Raw genomic sequence first — 19,066 nt, 5'->3', positions numbered from 1 at the left:
AAGAACCCTCCCAACACACCAGAACATCGCCCAGTCGAAAAATATTGGGCGATAGTTAAGCAGAACCTTAAGAAGACCCAAAAAACTGTTAGCAGCGAGAAGCAGTTCAAAGCAAACTGGCGTTCTGCGGTGAAGAAAGTGGATAAGGTGACTGTACAAAATCTGATGACAGGCGTAAAACGAAAGGCTCGCCAATTTGGACTAGGTCGACCGGAATCTTAACTGAGTACTTTTTCCGTCTTTTATACATATTGAACTTCAAAAAGAAAGATACTTTGATTTTGACGTAGGACTACGTCTAACCGGAAGATATAGGGGGTGAAATGGAAATCTAGGCACTGAACAAGTAGGAAAAAATGCAAGATTTGGAACGCTTATAACTCGAGCATTTCTCAATAGATCGCAAAGGTTTTTGCATCAATTGATAGGAAATATATCTACGCATCTATCATAACGAATAACATTTCATTTTTCTTGAGATAAATAATTGAATAATTGTGAAATATCAAGCATTGTCAAAATGCACTATGTGCCCATTTTTGATTGGTCCATTTTGTGCTCCTCAAATCGTACCGACCAAAACGGGCAACCAGAGCAGCAGCGAAATAGAATGAAGCACGATTGGAAAGGAAAAAGAAAAAATGAACGAAACATTGGTCGCAGTCTCACACATGCGTAATTCTCGAGCCAGCCAGTCAGCTTAAAAATCCCCGCTCCGCTGCCGTAACGATCATTCTCGTTCAAACCGTACACCACATCGGTTCGTATCACAACACATCAACAAACCAACCCAAGCAGCCATGTCTGGACATGGTAAAGGAGGAAAAGTGAAGGGAAAGGCAAAATCCCGCTCGAACCGTGTTGATCTGGAGTTCCCCGCAAGGGTAGCTAGGCCGAGCGCGTTAGTACCAGTGCACCAGTCCACCTAGCCGGCGTTATATAGTTTCGGACGCCGAAGTGATCGAGTTAGCTGGCAAAGCTGCTCGCGACGATAAGAAAACCCGCATTCGGAACAGAACACATTCGGTTCGGTGGACATCAAGACAACGATGGTTCGAAATGGTTTTTTTCAAAACAGCGAGTACAAAGTTTTCTAAATTGGAACCATTCCATAAAAAAGGCGCTTTTCAGGGCCATTAAACCTTCCAAAAAAGAGTTTAGGAAATACAGTTCAATGCTTTCTAAAACATTATCCAAAATAATAATAAAACACAAATTGATTTTTTCATAATTTGTTTGCCAGGATCTGATTAGTATGTGAATTTGGCAGTTGTTCTGAGCTTATTGATAGTTGGGGACTTTCCAGATTATTCAATTTTCACCAATTCTTAAATTGTTTCCAGATTGAAAGTACAGTAATTTACAATTAGTTCGACATTTAGCTAATTGGACGGACATGTAATGCGACTTATTTAGTTGGACATTTGTGAACATAGAGATCCAAATTATGACCCCACATTGAAAGTCGACACTGTCCACTGTCATCGCAAATGTTCAATTACAGGTTAAAATCGCCTCCAATGCGACACTGAGTGGCGCTTCGGCACGTCGCATTGAATGTAATTTACTGTACAACATGTCACAAAGCTGGATGAGAAGAAATTTTCCAACTGTGAAAGCTGTGGCGAGTGGCAAACGCAATAACTAAACAGGAAGGTTTAACCGAACAAGATTGGAATATCGAGTGATAACAAAAACACAACACCAAAGGTTCTTTTCAGAACCATCAACATATTCATAAAGAGTAAACAGTAAACTAATCCATTTTTCAGGTAGATAGGTAGGTATTCACGTAGGAGAAGAAAATAAAACAATATATTTAAAATACATATTTAACAAAAGCTGTCCCCTTTGTTATAGTCCTACGTCACTCCGGTTATGTCCCCGACATTACCCACCCGTCTTTTTTTAATAAACAAATAATCGATTTACACGCAATTAAGTTTGACCACTTTTTGATCCGAACACCCTTTATATACTATATTTGATGACGATGAATAATTACAATTTTATTAGATAATATGGAATATTCTGTTCAATCGATTGCGAAGATTCTGGGAATAATTCATACCAAGAACATATGTCACTTTTGTGAGAAAATGATCGTCCTAAACTATATCACATTTGGCAATTCAGACTGTTTGCGTGATTCGTTTTCATTGTTCTTTGTGCTTGGTAGATACAAAGCTAAAAGAAGAAGCAAGTTGCAAGTTTCTTTTTCTGAGAATGAGAATAATAGTTGCGCAACTCAGATAAGCCCCTGTTTATTCCAAAAAGATTTTTTTTCTTAGACGCACATGTGCAAATCTGTAGCAAGGGAAATAGTGACGACGAAATAGTGGGAAGCGTTAGAAGAAAAGTTTCGAGTATTATCTCATCGAGTTCCGATTCAGATATTGCGGAACAATATGCAAGTAAAGACCAGGATGATATGTTACAAGAACTTACTATAGACGACATAAAGATATACAAGTTTTTAATATTAAATTTAATTTTTGAGAATGAATTTTTAGCAGTACATTCAAAATGTGATTTTTCTCAAACGGTTCATTGATTTAGCAATAACTTTGCCGAACATCATACTTTAATCAGACATCTAGTTTTTGAGTCACAATTTTTTGAAAGAAAGATCAATCATTTTAATAACGCCCTTTTAAAACATCAGTCGTAATTTAAATTGGTCATATAGTAATGAAAATTGTGATTTTAGTTAGTTTCCATCATTTGTGCCAAGTTTCGAAAAAATCGCAGAGTGTCGGGTCAGCAGCTGGCTGATTTGGTGTGGAATTGCTCTATAGGGAGTTGTGTGAATAAAAATAATTGGCCATTTTGAATTTGGATTTTTCATGATCTAATGTTTTCTTAGAGTCAAGCCTTTTCATTTGATACCAATATTCAGTCTTCCGAAAAACACTTATACATGTCCACGCGATGTGAAAATTCCATGTTTTTGTTTGAACTCGAACATGATTTTCGCTAGTGTTGAATGTTTATCCCAAACACGAACAATGATTCACAAACATAAATATGTGGAAACAGACACGATGTTTATAATTCAAGAACATCATGTACAAACATATAATCCGATGTCGCAGTATTCATTGCTTTCGTTTTATTTCTTTTCATGCATGGAAAGAAATTGTTCATCCCAAAACATTTCTTCGTAGAATACTTTTTCACAGAAACAAACTTGAAATTTAGTTCGCATTACAAAAATTGCACTAACTAAGAGGCTATGAGTTCATGCACATTTTGCAAGTCTGATTCAATAGTCTTTGGTTTCGTGCAAAGAAAACATTCTCTGAATAGAAAGAAGCTTTCTATGAGATTTTTTTTTTGCGTTCATATTGCCAATTGAAATCTGGAGAACCGACTGCACAGCGGGCGATGTCGTACAAATGCTGGCCAAATAAATAAATACCCAATAAATAATTTTTGATGCAACCTCCAGTGACACACAGCAAAACCAGCAGAGAAATTTCAACGGCTAAAACACACCATTAATTTCTCGATGTTATCACAAACTGAATGAATGAAAAAACTAAAAGCTACACTTACATTACACTACATATGCTGTGTGTGTATGCGATTGCATAATCTTTTCTTCTCCTCTTCTTCGCTCGTTTTATAGTTCGGGTCACGTTCGTCGCGAACAAGCAGTATAAGCCATTTGTAAATGTTCAAAGATCCAGCCAAAATTGTTACTCCCGTGGTCGAGTGGTTAGCGTCCCGCCTAACATGTCACTGCTGAATAATTCTGGTACTTTATATTCGATTAAAATTATAGAAATATTGTAATCAAAATTTGTTGTGGGTAACTAAACATCTCCGCCACGCTCTATTCAATTTTAGTACTTGTTCAAATAGCTAATAATAGCGAATGTTACATGAATTCAATATATAAATTGAGGCGTGCACTAAATAATGATATCAATTGTGAAGAACTCTGATATCAATCGTCGTTTATTTTGTTGAGAACAATAAAGAGGTTTATTTAATTTGCCTAATATTTTAGACGAAGCACCCATTGTCATGATAGGAAAGTTTTTTTTCCAACACACCACGCGTTGAGTGGTGGTGGTGTGGTGTCCGATTCGCTTCTTCTGCTCTACGCACTGCCGGTGCTTGGGTTGAAAATGCAAGAGAAACTGTACACCATGTTCGAACATCATGTGAAACATTAGGATTAAACATCGTATGTCCAAACATACTACGAATACAAACATGTCACATTTTCAAACATAGGTACGAAAAAATCATGTTTATATTCAAACACAAAACTGCGGCGTGCTGGCGGCCTTTTTGGATTTGCATTTTTCATAAATAACTGTGTTCTACTAGTCAAGCCGTTAAAAATTCCTATTTAAATTGATCGAGAAAAGTGTCACCCAGATCTGGGAGACGGGGCGATGAAAATGTTAAACGATCCTATGACTAAACCGATGATGCTGCTCGTATACTTTGTTCTGCCGCCCATCCATAAAGTCAATTGCACTTTTCAATCAGAAAGTTCTCAATCTTGCGGACTTCATGATGAGACAAAAATGAGATTGTTGATCAGGTTGGGTAACTTATGTTTGGAGAGCTACGTGCAACGATTCGCTGATGCTGACCATGATGTGAAACATAATGTGAAGACTTTTTGAAGAAGCCTGAGGATGTTTACGTTGGTATCGATGCAGAAAAAGCTGAAAAAGAATTGGATGCAGCTAGGAAGCTGACCTCGGAAATCGTTTTTCCATGACTTCTATATTGAACTCATGAAACAGATTTCAAAGCGATTTGATTTCAGCGATCCGGTTATCAAAACTGCGGCCTTGATAAACCCTCACAACATCGTCAAGCTACCAAACCTACCAAACCAAATTCCTCAATTCGTCGAAGCAGGTAATAAACAAGGCTTGAATAACGAATTCAGGCTTCTCAAGACGAATCTTCTGGAGCAAAACTTAAGTGACTCAGATATAACAATCGATCAAATTTCAAGAACGGTTTTTGGGTCTTTTAATTAACACAACAATTGGAGCCGACTGGAATCCAAAGAGATGCCAATGCTCCGTTAACGAGTCATTGTATGGTGCGAATTTTGGATCATACAAATCAATACAAATCAGTACAAATCAAAAAGTATGTTATCTGGTAAACGAACAACAGTTCTTTTACCAAGCTGATTCCTTACGAAAATGTTCTTATAGAAAGCAACATCCCATTCTCAAAAATGAAAAAAAAACTAAAACCCTTCCGTAATGTTACGTTCATATGTAAAATATGTCGTCACGATACTTTTTCTGATATCTAGAATACATGTTATTTATATTATATCTTTATAGTTTTTCCTATTCATATGGAAACACTATTTGGGAATATATTCTTGCATATATTTCAACATAAATGAATAACACAGAAAGTAAATATGTAACAACAGATTTTCACTAGCTCTAACAAATGCTAGGGAAAAAAAACTTCCCATGAAATAGGAGACTGGTATATCCACACAATAATATTCATGCCACTACTAAGGGCAGCTCAGAAGGGAGAATTTGTGCTGGCTCAACTATTTGCAAACGTAAACATATGTCCGGTTTTTCTATCGCTGGGACCAGAAGATAAAGTAACTCATAAATAATGGCCATTAATATTTATTCTATTTGTTGTCTATTGGGTCCACCACCGATGGGAGGACGCACGAAGTAATCACGGCTTGTTGTTTACTACGGGTGGCCAAAACTACCATTTTTCTTCTAGACCTAATATGTTCTCACTAATCGAAGGGAGTAGGAGGACAAACATTTTTTTCTTGCCCATTTGAGCCTCGCTGCTGCGATGAGCAAGTTCAAGAACGACACATTTCTGGTAGGTGGCATGTTGTGGGAGTATATCAAGAAAAAAAAACTGACCACAACCACGCAGGACAAACCATTTGCTTGGCCGTTTATAGCTTGTCTCTAAATTTGACGCAGTGGGAGTGAAAATTAATGTTGATTTAATAGCGTTTACACAAAAAAACATCAACAATTGCGAAAACAAGTCAGTTCTTTACTATTCATTCAGAATAGAAAATGTTTCATTTTTCTGTCAGCCAATTCTAGTGACTCAACAGCCTTCAGTTTCAAGTGTCGTACCCGGTTGAAACATAACTGATAGAACGGCCGTTCTTTTATGGCTAGATTTTAGCCAGAATGGTAATCCGATTAAAAGCTTGGAAGCATCAGACGATGTTGGCTCCAGAGGTTTATGTAAATGGACGTCTGTGCAAAAACGCAGAATTCTATACAGGTGCACACGGGAGATCTCGGAACGAATCGATTTCTGTTCTCGCTAAAATAAAGGTAATCCAATTTCAGAAAAAAATATTTGAGTTGCACAATCGATACCATTTTTTGGGGCAGGTATTTTCATTACGTAATCAGTTTGTTATTTTCAATTATACAAGGTTCGCCAATTTCGAAGCTTGAATGTGAATACACATGAAACCAATAGTGTTAATCGAATAATCATGTTAAGGAAGAGAAGTATATTTGGTTTCCTTAAGAAGCAATTCACTATATGTGCTCTCCAAAATTAAGGTTACAATTCCGTATAGGAGAGCCTCGGGTAAGATGGACAGTGGGGGTATAATTGACAGGTGGTTGATTTGTATAGTTGCATTATGAATTTCAAATTTCTGTTGATGGGAAACTTTTCTACATGCTATTCTATAATATTTAAAACATCTCATGACAATGAATACTGATCAAAAGTGGAATAGAGAAACAAAAACTGAAAATCGAACATGATTCCGCGTGTGGACCTAACTTTTGCGGCTACGATATTAAGCATTTTGATTGCAAAATTGAATTCGCTGATAGTTATATTTCGGTTTGTGAGTTGACAGAAAAGCGATATTAGATATGTACGGAAATGTATATTCATTCGTAAGTGGTAAATTTAAATTATTGAAATAATTGAACATGGCAGTCACATCCGTAATCACATCCAATGCATGATGGAAAGTGAAGGGAAGAATATTCAACTCTTTTTTATATTGCTTTCTCTTTTTGTTCTATTTCAGTTACTGGACGCACAAACACTGAGAGAGAATGAAATTATTCCTCTCGCGAGCGATAAACATCTACGCTTCGTATATTATGAACCTGTCCATATCCCCCTCACTACATGTCCATTATACCCGCATCGATGAAAATGTTCTACTTTTCGGCTTGTTTTAATTTCAGTAAAATACATGAAAAAACACATTTTTATAAAACATTTGGCCAGTTATTTCGAAAACCAGTAAGAAACTGCTTTTAAATTTGTGAAAACATGAGTTTCCAAAGATACAATTAAAGTTTTTCTTAACATGTCCGTCTTACCCCCATCTCCCCTACACGTTGAACTGCCAACTGCAGGATCCATATTTTGCTTCATAAATACTAATCCTTCTAGAAAAAAAAACTATGTTTCGAAAAGACTGCAAGAATTTTGATACGCTTGTTTTAATCCTCTACAGCCCAAGCCCGCCTTTAGATGGGCTTCGCGGATTCTCTTTTGAAATTATTCAGACATTATTTTCAATGTTCACCCCCACTAGAACGTCTTTAGAATATTTTCATCTATCACACATACACACTGTTTTTATGCTGGCAGCTTTCTGCTAGAAGTATTTTTTGTTGAAAGTCGGAAATTCGAGATAAAAGTGGAGTAGTTTTTTTTAGATAAATAAAAAACTTGGGCGGTAGAGAGTTAAGTGGGGATATTACTGTTCTGTGTGTGATTTTGTTTTGCATGTTCCATAGTAATACACTAAAAATGAAAGCCCAGTGCAAAAAAAGAACGTACCTTGACGAACTGTTAGCGGATTTTGCCACAAATATGTTTGATAAATTCATCGAGCACAAAGTCAATTATACAAAAAGTGTGGCTCAGGAATGTTGTCATGGATAGATAACAAATGAGTTTATAAATCCAAATCTTGTTATACAATCCATCTTGGAAAATACTATCCACGAGACTCGCCCTAAGCCAAATACCAACTTCAATAACTGTAATCATCCGATAGCGTTAAAATGCTTGTATGTATGAATCAGACTTCTTATTCTCTCAAACTGAATGTCAGCTGTACCGAAAAAAAAAAACAACCAAGCAGGGATTGAACCGGCTGGACTGTAAGGTTGTTCCACACAACCACTGGTGCCATCATACCAATGCACGATAATGTTATTCTACATTATAATACTAAATTGAACCTCATAAGTATACACACAGGATTTTTTAAGCGAGCGATAAACCGTGAAAAACCGTCGTAATTGGAAAATCCGCACTTCCGTCACAAGTTCCGTCAAAAGCACTACTAGCTCTTAAGGGGCATGAGGGAGATATGTGAGCTGAGAAAAAGATGTGATATTGGCGTTTTTTTAAATTTTTTTAAATTTAATTAGAAAACCCAGGAAAAACCACTTAAAAACACGTAAAAACCTGGGTGTATACGGAACAGATTTTTTTTTTTGCTGAGAGTAAAACGGGGATCCGGTGATTGTGCTGGCCACTCCATGACGTCGACTTTGTTATCCTGGAACTACTTTTTAACGGTTATGGCGAGGCCTTGAATGGATCTTTCTTGGAGGCTCGCTTTATGATTGTCATCCTTCGCGGTCGTTTTCCTTCGGCGTCCAGTAGTTTCAAAATTTTAAAATAAAAAAAATAAATTATTATAGTTGCTGGATTTCATTTTTTTTCATGAGTTTTGTCACTTTCTTTTTTTGCTTGAGCAATGGTCCTAATGTTTTGTCCGACACGACAGAAGATATCGGAGTGCATTTTTTTCACCTGAAAGCCCATTTCCACTTTCGAACAAAGATCGATTTCGTTAGCGCAAACATGAAATGGACTAAAAACCCTTATTAAGATGTAATTGTGGAACATTTGGGAATTCAATTGTCATGTTTAGACAAATAAAAATATTACACACATTTCAACCAACCATCGAGTTATGCAGACATTTGTGTTCCATTTGTATGGATCTTCTGTACGAATGTATTAAACGAGGCAAAAGAGACGAAACTAAATCAAACCTTACACGCGAAACTCACAACACCTTTTGAATCTGTTTCCACGAAGTGGCAAATGAAAATAAATATATCTGGAATATAATCCCATTGCTAACGAAACCGACTGTCATTTAAAAACATTTATATACCATCATTATATATTTCATCCATTATATTTTTCATATATCAATTCATATATAATGAAATCGAATGAAACTTTTAATTGAAAGCAGTTATAGTCCTTTCACTTAGAAACTGAAAGCGACATAAAGCCCATTCAAATGATAATGAATAGGGCACTTTCAATCGTCAAGGGAAAGCGTCTGCTTTCAAATTCAAATAAAACGACAACAGAAAGATATGTACAGCATAAGGAAAATCTCTTTTTCGAATATTCCATCACTTTTCTAATTTTTCTCGCCGCATGAATTTTCCTTGGGTGAAAATGAACACAAAAAAATATAAATAATTTTATTCATTTTTTTATTCATTTTCACTGCAATGAATTATTATGGAGTGCTCAAAATGATTGATGGGAAACTTCCCAAATCCATTATATTTTTCATAAAATATCGGTCATCAGAAAATGACCGAGCAATAATTGTGAGTACAAGAGGAAGCTTGTATCTTCAATTTCGACCACTCAGAACGTGGTATTTCCGTTTGAATAACAGTTGAGATTTATCAATTGTTCGATAGTTAGTTTCATTACATATATTATTTTATTCAAATAAAAAAAAATGTTATTGAGCGTCAAAATAGATTGACGCAAAAATCATATCAATCCGTCATGAAATGACTGTGCAATGATCGTTTAAAATTGGACATTTTTCACATTGCGATCGATTGTCGTTTTTCAATTTGTACCCCCAATATGTTCCCGAAATACGTAATCCTACGTCAAAAAAAACCGATGATGGTTTCACCGGATGCTGACGTGATTTACGGATGGAGGAACAATACATATTTCTTCACTCAGCACTTTGATGGCGTGGCGCATGATATTGACTAGATTTGGTGCAGCTGGAAAGCTCAAGATCGCTTTCACCTCCTTCAAAATGGATACCAAGGACTTCATCCGGGTTCTGGAGTGCTCTGTGTTACCTTTCTTTGTTAAAAAAAATCGTCAAAAGTAAATCATTTTTGACGATATTTTCACAAAGTAAAGATAACGCCGCTATTCATACAAGCAAGGAACAGTGGATCAAGTGCCAGTAAATGGATTTGCTGAATAGCCAGATCGTCTCCGAATATGAATCCAGTGAAAATATCTGAGAAATCCTCGTTCGAAGGATTTACGCCGAAGGATTACGATGCAAAATTTGACAAACATTATGCTCAACCGATTTTTTCAAGTACATTTTTTTCCTTTATTTATTTAATTAGGCTCAAGTGAATAAAAAATCTGCATCTTTACTGCAACTAAGTCTAAATAGATTATAATTACATAACTTATTAACTTTAGTCTAATTAGCTTATATCCACAAAACAATATTTCATAAAAAATAAAATTTATTCCTTTGTTGTCTCGTCGGTAGCTATCCTTGTCTGGAACAGCACCCGATGTGGGTCTTGAGAACTACATCCCAACTTTAGAAATAATTCAGCATAACTGTAAGGTAAATTATTAAAACGTGAAAATATTTGTGACTTTGCTGCTTTCGATTGATTATAAAAGTGTGAAATTCAAAATTCTATAGGAAGAAAAAATATAATTCAAGTATCAAAAGATGCTACACGATTCATTTGAACTGAATGTGTATTAAATAAATTCCACTTGAATACCAAATCTATGTTCAACACGACTTTATATACGAACGTTTCTAAGATGGTTAAAATTTTCGAAAGTTTTTCCAACAACGTAGCTTCAACGATATATGTCGCGACATTGGGTTTTTATGTCCTAAATTGTAGTCGCCTTCTTTATGCTTTTTTAATGTAAACCCTGATTTTCATGTAATGAAAAAAAAATTGCGAAACATTCGCGTCGCTTTCAGACTGACGAATTCATCTGAATTCGCGAACCTGTATGAGCAACTCAGAACGTTTCATGATGTTACGATAACAAGGTATGAAACAACCTTTAGTTTGGTAATAACTATAAATTGAAATTGGTTTACTCAATGATGAATTTGGACTCATTACATGTCTTTACGCGAGCAGGATTTAAATGAACCGAACAGACCGGGGGAAATTACCGGCTCACTCCGAAAGCAATTTTACAGCACACAAAGTGATGCCACCAACATCAGAGGAAACCGCTGCGATAAATGCCCAGAAGGAAATGTACACATTTCAAAGTGCTAGATGTAGACTGATTTAATAACTAATTTGATTTCAAAGGAAGTCTATCTGCGTTAACTAATCCTCCGAGCAAACGTCATATTCAGTTTGCGTTCATCTATGAGTAGTTCACAGATGACTACACCGAAGATTCATTTTTTATCTGGTACTGATTCAAATAAATCTGCTTTCGAGGTATTTCAACCAAAATTTCACAGTGATATTATATAAATAAAAATCATAAAAATATTATTTAAATCTTGTTCGTTTCTTCAATGGCCATAACGCTCCTAGAAAAACTTCGCCAAGGACTACGTCGCTCGGTAAGGGTGCCAAATAAGAAAACAGGTCAAGTTCTAACGAAATAATGTTAACGTTATAAACTTTTTTCGTTTCGTTGCTATGATTTGTTTGATATGTTATAAATTACGAATCCCTAGTCCGTAAACAGTTTTAATTAACGATAATTGTAAACATTTCCCCAACACCATTGCAAACAGGCGCTTAAATTATTCAGAAAACGAATGCAGCATTTATTCAACGGACAATGTCGAGATAGGATCCACCTGTTTTCAACTTATTGAGTATAAATAAGCCATTCGCGATTGCAAATTTCAGTCTCGATCCAGCTAGCAAATAGACAAGATTTTTCTTTTATAATGCATGGAGTCTTTGCCCGATACTACGGAAGATACCGCTAACAGCGGTGAAATTTTGGTCGCTGGAGGCATCGCGTCGTTTTTCATACCATCTGGCGGAAAATACTTCAAACTTACATCAAACGTACACATTGGAGTTGTTTTTATTATGCGTTGCCAGTGGTGGATTTTTGTGGTTATGGAAAGTAGAATAATTGTTACTGGTGGAACATTGGTTAATGTTCATGGTATGGTAATGGTTGTTAATCACATGCGACCGAATGTATCTTCTTCTTCTTCTTAAATGGCACCAACGTTCCTAGAGGAACTTCGCCGTCTCAACGTAATATTACTTGCGTCATTTTTACTAGTACTTAGTTGAGATTTCTATGCCAAATAACACGCCTTGAATGCATTCTGAGTGGCAAGCTCTAGAATACGCGTGACTACAGTGCAAGTCGGAGGAAAGTTCTTTTTACGAAAAATTCCCCCGACCAGAACGGGAATCGAACCCGAACCCCCGGCATGTTAGGTTTTGACGCTAACCACTCGGGTGGTGGGGAAGACGCGAGCCCGGAAGCTGTATACCGAAATGCTGACGAAGCCGCATTGCCTGGTAATGGACGACGAAACCTACGTCAAAGCGGATTTTCGTCAGCTGCCGGGCCTGTTGTTCTTCTCCGCAGAGGACAAATTCAGCGTTCCGGAGGAGATTCGCAAGCAGAAACTATCCAAGTTTGCCAAAAAGTACATGGTGTGGCAAGCGATCTGCTCTTGCGGAAAGCGGAGCGCCCCCTTCGATATGACCGGCACGGTAAACGGGCAGGTTTACCTTAAGGAGTGCCTACAGAAGCGCTTACTACTACTATTGAAGCAGCACGAGGGCCCGACCATCTTCTGGCCGGATCTCGCTTCGTGCCACTATTCAAAGGACGTGTTGGAGTGGTACGAAGCCAACGGGGTCACCTTCGTGCCAAAGGAAATGAACCCGCCCAACGCGCCGGAGCTTCGCCCAATAGAGAAATATTGGGCGATTATGAAGCAGGCCCTCCGGAAGAACCCAAAAGTTGTCAAATCGGAGGCGGACTTCAAGAGAAAATGGATTTATGTTAAAAAACAACTACAACCTGACGTTGTACAGAACCTTATGGACGGTGTAAAAAGGAAGGTGCGAGCATACGGGCTTGGGCTCGAAGTATGAATAAAAAGAAAATGCCAAAAGTTGTTTAATAGTTTTTATTTTACTGTCTAAAATTTTCAAAAGGATCGGTCTACTGGGCGAATTTCTACAGCGTTTTTTCCGTGATGCAATTTGATGTGACACACCCTTTACTTGCACATCTAATAGTGAAAATTGATTAAGAAACACAAAAACTTAGTGCTTACATTCTGGGAACAAAAATCTCAGAAGCCAAAAAAATTAATCGGTACCGTAATGCTTTTGAATCCGATCACTTTTTCTTAACATTCATACCAAAACCATAACATCTTTTGCATGTTGAATTAATGTGACTGATAGTTAATATTGTATCAATTTAATGTAATGTCAAGCATTGTACCTAGCTATTGACAAAAAAATGTCAAAAATATTTAAAAAAAAAAATTGTATGTTTCACAAACCCAGGCCCGAAATGAAAAGCACATTCAGAAGATGACTTTAAACCCCGATGGACCAAAAAAGTGACGAAATTTTTTTGAAAGGATTGCTTAAGAATATGTGCATAAAATAATAATCATAAAATAAACCAACAAACAATCATTAGCTGTTATTAAACTAGTCAGTTGAATGATGGTCGAACAATGGTATTGAGTGCTCAATAAGACAATATGCTGAACTATACGAACTATAAAAGCTTATTTAGACCAAATCGAAGCTTTTGTACAACCATCGATGTTTACCTGGGTAATATGCCAGAGAAACGATTTGAAAACGTTTATTCAACTGCAAAGCAGCTTTTGTACAACACATGACGAACTACCAAAATGAGTGACTGATGCAATTTTATTTTCTCATTGACAGTTGTTGTATACGGTATAAATAGGTAATGTTGAAATTAGGTCAGTTGAAATATTCACAATATTGTGAACAATATTGGGTTGATTTAAAAAAATACAGTTATAGTAGTTTTCAGTATAGGTAAGTTGTGTATATTTGTATTATATTGAGGGGAAAAAATAAAAATATTCCAAATATATATTTTTATCTAGTTATAAAACTTAACCCAAAAATGCAAAAATGTTTCAGAGGACGTAAAAGACTCAAGAGAAGACTTTGCTGATTTTTTTTATCCCTTTTGTTTTAATTTAGGCTCAGCCAGCATTTTAGCTGTAACAGGGCCAAATTTTAATCGTGTACATGTCACATGTTTATCATATCTATAATTAGCACATTACACAGTTGCCATTTTCGGCGTTAGAGTATTCCCTTCTATACCATTGCATATGGTACACATTTACACAGTAGCCATTTAGGCGTAAGAGTTTTCTTCTGTTCTTCCATTATCCTAGTTAGACCGGACAGCGGAGACAGTTGATTGATCATTGTTGAGTTATTTATAGAACAGCAGTCCGATGTGTCTTGCAAGATCAGAGCAGTTGTATGGATGAATCGATCTTATTTCGACCGTGGATTGATCTCCATCGCTGATGATTGTTGCGTGGACGTAGTTATTCTGTAACAACACAAAGATGGTCAATGAGGGCCCTGAGTTTTGAACTCACGATCGATCACTTACTAAGCGAACGCGCAACCAATGTGGCTACGGAGACCCCCCAAGACTTTGCTGATATCGATCGAGATATTTATGAAAGTAAATTCTGAAATTTGACCAGTATCTGAAATATAGATGATCAATCATAAGAAAAAATGTTTGTTTCCTCAGAGAGCAATAGTAAAGAGAATCAATTTACGTAGACTAAGAAGAATGTTGATACTGTCGTCATCTTTGGATGAGAATGACCGTCAACATAGCTACAATTTCTCATGATGGAACTATCTGCACAAAAAGCTGAATGCACTCCAGGAAGGATATAAATAAACAGCATTCTCAACAGCATAATTGGAGGGGTAGAGTGTGTGTATATGTGAAAATACGTAAGTATAAGGGCCCTATTCCAGAAAACGAGACGGGCAATTCGTCTCGTCTCGTCTCGGCTTCTGTCACTGTCACTGTCACTTCTGTATCCTATTCCAGTACACGAGTTACATTGAAATTTTTTAATTGGTAGACTGGAGAGACTTCAGTCACTTTTTCTCGGTATGATCAGTGATGTCAGACGAGAAGAATTATTTTTGTTTTGAGCAAAACAACAAACAGTTTTAAAATTGATCAATCGATACACATTCTCAGTGCCAAAATATAAAAAAAACATAACAAAAAGGAATAACTTTCATATATCTTTTGGTTTCATTGATATTTTTTCTCGAGCATATGGTTTTATCACTCAGACGTTTTGTTATTATGAATTTATGAGAGGCAATGTTTGTTCACCTAATGAACGATTTATCAAGAAAAGTTTTAAATCTATATATACGTATTTCCAATAAAATAGTTGTTTTGAGTTACTCATTTTCGTTCAATATGTGAAGACCCTTTTCATGTCGTGTTAATATATTCAAAACAGTCATCCAGCATCCCTGGATATAAGTTCAATGTTTAGATTTGGTTGTGTTGTTTGGAAGAGGCCCATTTGAAAATCTTGCAATTACTGAATTGAATTTGATGGTTGCAGTTGAAAACATACATTGCTTATGTAATACTAGTTTAGCCGTGAAACAATTTTTGAAGATAAAGGCGGAGCAGAAGAATACCGATGCTTTCAATCAACAAGGTGAACAAACACATCAAACAAACTAGACGATTCGACTGATTCATCGACGAGCGCGGCCAAAAATGATCACTTCTTACAATTGTCATACCCACAAACGCATGAGAACGGAAGTTACGAATCGTTCATTTGAAGGGTACGCATAGCATTTTGTAATTTTGGTACAGTGTGCGATGAAGTGTTGATCTAATTTACTCCAAACTATGATCGATCGGTTAGAAAAAACGGCTGAGCGTATAAATATGAAATGTTCACAGGAGTTTAGGGGATACACTATGCTTAAATTTAACTGCTAACATTGCAACTTACTGCAATATTTGCAAAATTACAGAAGATTTTCTAAAATAGTATAAAAACGTTATTTTGACACTTTTTTAAAATCGATACAAAAAAATTAAATATTGTTTTTCGTCAAAGCAACAAATTAACTTTATACGGAATTTATTGGAGTTTTCAAAACCACCTCTCCGTTTGCGATGTGATAATCATTTATTGAATTATGTATCATCAAAGATTAAAGTGTAACTTTTCATTCAAACAAAAACATCTTTGCATGTAAAAGTCCTACATGAATGTTATAGAAATTAAATGAAAGCTGTTTAATAAGGTTAAGGATTTGTTATTGAGTTGGTTAGCAAAAAGTTGTGTTAGCCTACAAAAAGTTTGAAAAGACAGAAAGGAATCGATTTTTTATTACTTCCTGATATTTTTGTACAATACATCTACATACACCCAGATAAAAATATGTTCATAACATATTCCAAAACCAGGAAGTGCTTCAAAATGATATGCATCCCATCTTCCTAGGTTGATTTTTCAAGAAGTTACAGCATTTCAAAAATCGCAAAGTGATTGACTTTGCACTCTGTTTCTCTAACTTTTTTGTCTTTTATGTCTAAATAAAAATACAAATTAAAATACTATATTTTATGCAAATAGATGTATTTATCATGTACTAGCAATATTAGAATGAAATATATTTTATTCTCTGTAATTTTTTTTTCGAATTTTTATATTTTGACAGCTGAACATCACACCGGTCAAAATGACCGGTTTGGTAGAAATAGGTATATAAGAAATGTCGGTAGTTCTAGTGATAAGCAAGCACTGATGGGGAATTGTTAGTCGGGAAAATTCATAACTTCCGTTATTATTAATGTTTGGTTTAAGATTATAATGGAATAACAATTAAGTGATAAGCTCTACAAAAATCAATAACTAATTTCTCTCTAAAAAATGCTACTGACAAAATGTGTCCGGAATTCAAAGCAAAAGTGTCCGAAATTCGAATCATGAGTAAAAAAGTGTCCGGATTTCAAATCACGACACAATGAAGAAATTTACATAATTTGAACAAATATAACGAGATTTTGTGGAATTCTGTGTTTCATAACTTACATGAATGCCTTCCAATTCTATAGAAACGACAACTGTTCGTGCTATGATATGTAATTTTTTTTCTAGAAGTTGACGCTATCATCGTAAGCGCTTAAGTGTCCGGAAACGTTGCATTAGGATACTGGAATAGAACCGATAGGTGAATCGTTTTTCCGTTTCCGGGAAAAGTAGCGACTAACGATGAACCATAATTCCAGTGACATTTTTTCTATGATTTAATGAAAACTATTTTCACCAAAAAAAAACAGCTAGAATCCATTCAAAACCTTCATAAAATTAGCTCCCATGCAAATTATTCATAAAACTAAAACAATGTTATTTGTGAAACCTGTATAATAAATTTGTTTCTCTGGGTGTAAATGTAGTAGAGTATTTCGAGATATCGCTATGATTTTTTCCAGTCTTCTTATTCCACAAAGATCGAGCGGTGGATTCTGCTCAAACATCTCATACCGCCACTAAAAAAGGCAGCAAGTCCAAACATGATGAAACAGAGCTAACACCCGATTATTTTCACTGTATTTGATAGAACAAAAAAAAAATTTTTTTTTTCATTTGAAAATGAAAAAGTTCAAATAGTTGAAACAAAGTTGTTTAATGTGGCTTTCCCAATAGTTTTATCAATACATCCTAACGAATGGTAAAATTACAATCGTTCCATAAGTGTTGTGAATCGTCCATGACATGTCATTCCATTCAATTGAGAATGATTGTTCACTGATTGAGCATAGAGGAAAAATAATTACAAAACTATCAATTCCATATATTACTATAATTTAAAAAATACATACGTGATCCGAATGGGCTGCTTATCAATACGGTATCGTTATCAATACGTTAAAGTTTAAGAATTTAACATGATCAATCACCAATTGGAACGTTGATTTCAGAAATTATTAATTCTTCACATTCAGTACGTTCACAAACTTGTTTACTATACACCAATAGATGGTCCGTCGAAAATACAAGTCAAATTGATACAGAATACATTCCTCTTATGCCATTTGCATGGAAAGATGAACTGGACACAAATTTAGCATTTTTTGCTGCACCGAAATGTACCGCACTTTACCGGAAACAGCAACACTGACGAACGAACGATCACTTCTCTACGGTCCACGATGAGATATGGCGCTTCACCAATCCAGCAAAATATGTGCGAAGGGATTCCACAGAGACTTCAATGGGAAGCGAAATCTCACACCTATGAACACCGCCCACCACAACTGGCTCACCACCCGAACAAATGCTCCCAGGCTCAAATGTATTTACATATTCATCCACCCCGTTTTCACATTATCCTAAGGTCCGGTTTCGCAATCACCCGGGCAGCGGACTCGCAGAAATTTGTCATCAACGATTCCCGTTTTGCAAATATGTAGTAAGTATTCACATCTGATCCACCACACTATCTTCCCTTTAACGACACTCGCAGCATTCCGCACGGTATCGAGGATAATAAATCATAAGAAAAAAACAAACTCTCCTAGTGGCAATTGTTTCCATTCTTCACTATACACATGTAACATGTATTATGCTCCAGCATCATGTGTCAGTTGCAGGCGCAGCGCTTCATAGTTTATTCTTCACCAGCATCGTTTTCCGCTTCTTATCCAACTACTTGTTCCTCCTCCAGTTTAACTGAATTCAAGCCATGCTACCCGGAGGAGCAAGCTTCCACTCAGATTGTATGCAAATTTCTTCACACTTCCCAGCGGATCAGATCTGTAACGTTATTCTTCTAACCATGCGAAGCTCCAATTCGACTAACTTGAACTCACAGCACTAAAGGTCAGTGTTCAGTATGAGCCAATTACAGCTATGGTATCCAAGAATCCACTAGTTCGATTCCGACCTGAAATTTCCTCAGAGGCTGAACCACGTCTGGCTGCC

At 36.1% G+C, this 19,066-nt stretch overlaps 1 protein-coding gene across 1 annotated transcript in view; it reads right to left on the bottom strand.

Annotated features, from left to right (window-relative positions):
- The window catches only part of LOC129768484 (uncharacterized), a 425,523-nt gene extending 406,457 nt beyond the window's left edge, over positions 1-19,066 (bottom strand). Inside the window, exon 1 of the mRNA XM_055770172.1 lies at positions 17,965-19,066. The gene's annotated coding sequence lies outside the window, so the exon portion shown is untranslated. The remainder of the gene's footprint in view (positions 1-17,964) is intronic.

The sequence above is a fragment of the Toxorhynchites rutilus genome, chromosome 2 (genome assembly GCF_029784135.1).
Source record: "Toxorhynchites rutilus septentrionalis strain SRP chromosome 2, ASM2978413v1, whole genome shotgun sequence".
NCBI lineage: Eukaryota > Metazoa > Arthropoda > Insecta > Diptera > Culicidae > Toxorhynchites > Toxorhynchites rutilus.
This window is presented reverse-complemented; position numbering and strand designations above follow the sequence as displayed.